The following is a 3,948-nucleotide window of genomic DNA, read 5'->3' on the forward strand; positions in this document are numbered from 1 at the left end:
TTGGGGAACCAACTAAGCTTCATGCTTGCGGTTTTTAGTTTATGTTTCAAGTACTTCTGGAGCAAAGGGGAAGAGCTCGGGGTGATCGCATCGCACACACCATATTGGTCTGCATTTTATTTGAATCTGATTTATTTGAATGTTTTGGTCATAATCTGATTCTATTATGGTTTTTATGAAAACGTTTTGAATGATGGTTTTATTATAGTTAAAATGAAATTTTGGGTCTTAATTTTTAGGACATTATACACATTTAGTCAGATGTATAATTAAACAACATGGTTTCTGACTCAATCAAAATTTATTACTCAGACAATCCTTTCCCAGTCAACACTTTTTCAGTCAGCAACTATCAACCAAGGCCTTACTCTTATCTCCTCCTTCTTCATCGTCAATGACTAGTTCACCCACAACCTGAAACCATACCACCAAAAATAAAGAAATAATGAAATATCCTACATTTTTATTCGACTTGGCATGTGATTCTTGCAACCATTCCATTAAGTGATTGTACCATCCTCCATGGATTATGTTTGTTTGATTTTTGCCTCTTCTTTCTTCTCTGTCCTTACTTCTTCGAAATTTGAATCCATCATGGGTATCCACATTTTGATTTAGTTCAGTTCCAAATACATAGATATGTTGAGCTTTGATTTAAATTCTCAAAGTTAATTTTCATTTTGTACTCTTTAATTTAATTTTAGTCACTCTGATGTTGGAAATCGACATTATAAACCCTTTTAAAGAATGGTATTAACATATATCAAACTGAAGTGATAAGCAACCAGTTTTATATGAAATTTTCTAAATCAAATGGACGAGGTTAATATTAATTTCTTCTTGGATTATCATATTCTTCTGATTGTTATCAGTCATATAATTATATCTTAATTTCTCTTTCTTTTCTTATTTAAGAGATTTTTTCTTGTATGAAAATTGTTTGCATTGAATGTGTTCATGCCAATACAAAATCTTTTTCAAATACAACTACTTCAAAAAAGTTCCTATTATGGTCGCTAATCCAAAGAATCATTGTTGTTTTTGCTTTGGTGTTGGAATTTACTGCTAAATTTAGAACAAATCAATTGAGCACCCAACTTGAGTCATACAAGTGTAATGTGATAGAAGTATCAAACACAACTAAACTAGTAACCTTAAATACAAAATTGCATTTTGTAAGAAAGAATATTCCATGTCAATCAAATTTACGTGATCTAGTCGTTTCTCATTAACATTGTGTAAAGTGGCTTCGATTATTGGTCCACGATGAATACTTGATTTGATGTTGAATACTTGATTTAATGTTGAACGTATGGAGTAAACGATATAGTCTATGAAGCATGTATAAATGTAGGCAATTTGGTCATTCTATATATGTGAAAATTGATTTTCTTATTTTGGGGCAACATGATCAATTTACTTTTATTAAATATAATGATTCCAAAATATAAAATTTTATTATAAATTATTAAAAAAATACTTCAAATTTTGATTTGGGTAAATATGATATATATATATATATATATATATATATATATATATATATATATATATATGTGTGTGTGTGTGTGTGTGTGTGTATGTGTTCAAACGAGAACATTTTTTGAGATTGAGAATATTTTTTAGCCTATGAGTTCAAAAAACATGTGCCTTTGTTTTTCTAATTGCCTTCAGGGGTATTTGCGTAACTTTGCTCTTATGACAGTATTTTCATCTGATTTTGTTTCCATTTTTGACGAAAGTTTGGTCAAGAGTATGCATTGAGAACTGAGTGATTATCATCGAATTTTACTGAATTGCTTATAAATCTCAGCGATTTCTAAGATTCTTTTTACAAAATTCATCGTCTTTTCTTCTTCTATTCTTATAGAGAAGTAATCGCGTCGTCGTCGTTGAAGAAGTTAGGTCAAAAGGTACAAAATATTCACTTTTTATAGATTTTTTTGATGATTAAATTATCACATTTGTATTTTAGTAATCGATTCAATTGTTTAACGTTTTGATTTGAAAGTAGTTATGTTTAACATATTGTTCATCGAAAAAGTAAAAATCATTACTTTGCAGAAATTATATTGATAATTGATTGTCGATTCTTGCATCGTAACTAGGTTTTGATCATTGAACGTCGATTCTTGCATTGTTGCTGCATTTATGTAATGTAAATTGAAATTATTGAATATGAAGATAATAATCATGATTTTTGATTCGAAAGGAGTTAAGTTTAACATATTGTCCATCGAAAAAGTAAAAATCATCATTTTGCAGAAATTACTTTGATTATTGATTGTTGATTCTTGCATTATAACTGGATTTATGACATATATATCGAAAGTTTTGAGTTCAAAATGAGTTAGGTTTAATATATTTGTTTAAAAAATAAAAAAAATTCAATTTGCAGAACTTATGTTGATCGTCAAACGCCGATTATTGCATTGTTGCTGCATTTATGTAGTGTAAATTGAAATTACTGAATATGAAGCTAATAATCATGATTTATACCTGTAGTAAAACCTAAAACATTAAAAAAATATGTGATTAGTATATACTTAAAATTATATTATTTCAATCATATGTGATTAAGATATTTTTATTAACAGTTTTTGATTAGCTATTAAAGAAATATGTGATTGATATATGTTATAAGCTATAATATAATGCTTTAAATCTCATATGATTTAAAGCATTGAGAAAATCACTTGTTATTGATATCGATGATATCTATTATAAGCTATAATCATTTTATTAACATTTAGATAATCATATGTGATTGATATTTGGTATAAACTATAATACAGTGTTTTAAATCATACATGATTAATATAAGTTATTATCATAAATGTTTGATTCATATGTGTTTAAAATCATTGTGATTGATATATGTTATGAACATTTACATTTTATATTATAGTGTCTTAAATCATATATTATTAATATATGTTTTAATAATAAATGTTTATGTTGTTAATGACAGGTTCTTTTGTTTGACAATGTCTATTACAAGCGATATTGTGAATTTATTTACAAATGAAGCTCAAATTAGTACTTTTGTTCAGAGTGTTGAAGTTGTTGATGAATATGTTGAACAATCAAGTCATCAAAACCAAATCTACAGTTTTTCAGGTAAATTTTAATTATTGATGTATTTATAATTGAATCGGTTTTTATAATATTATGTGATTATTCAGTAATTTTTTTAGTAAATGTGATTAATATTTTGTTAATCATATGCGATTATTCATTTTTTCATATTTTAATATATATATATATATATATATATATATATATATATATATATATATATATATGTTTATTTTATCGATGTTCAACTTTTATTATAATCACACATGATTATACAAGGAATTCATTATTAATCACCTCTGATTAGTCATTTTATTTTGTTAATAAATTTATCGTTAATCACACCTGATTTTACATTTTATACATTAATGTATATTCAATTTTTTGTTATGTGATTATTCAGTAGTTCTTTATTAAATATGTTTAATATAGTGTTAATCATATATGATTGTCACTTTATTATATTGTTAATCATATGTGATTGTTAGTTTATATATGTTCAGTTATCTGTTATAATCACATATGATTATATAAGGAACTCATTCTAAATCACATGTGATTATTCATTGATCCTACAGGTGAATGTTGTACTTCTTCCAATGATGCAATGTCAAGCAGTATGATGAGTACAAGCTGTGTATTAGATTTTTATATGTCAGGGCCTCTGCATGATATCAGACCAGATGTTCCTATAGAGTTTAAACCTACTAAGTCAATGAGGTTCAAAGATGTTGATGAGGGAGTTAATTTTTATAAAAGATATGTAGAGAAGGCTGGTTTTGATGTTCGTATGATCACATTAAGGAAAAGGGTGATATAATAAAGCATATGTATGTGGTTTGCAATAGGATGGGTACACCATAAATAAAT

The sequence above is a fragment of the Lactuca serriola genome, chromosome 8 (assembly GCF_051521515.1).
Source record: "Lactuca serriola cultivar US96UC23 chromosome 8, Lser_US96UC23_V15, whole genome shotgun sequence".
Lineage (NCBI taxonomy): Eukaryota > Viridiplantae > Streptophyta > Magnoliopsida > Asterales > Asteraceae > Lactuca > Lactuca serriola.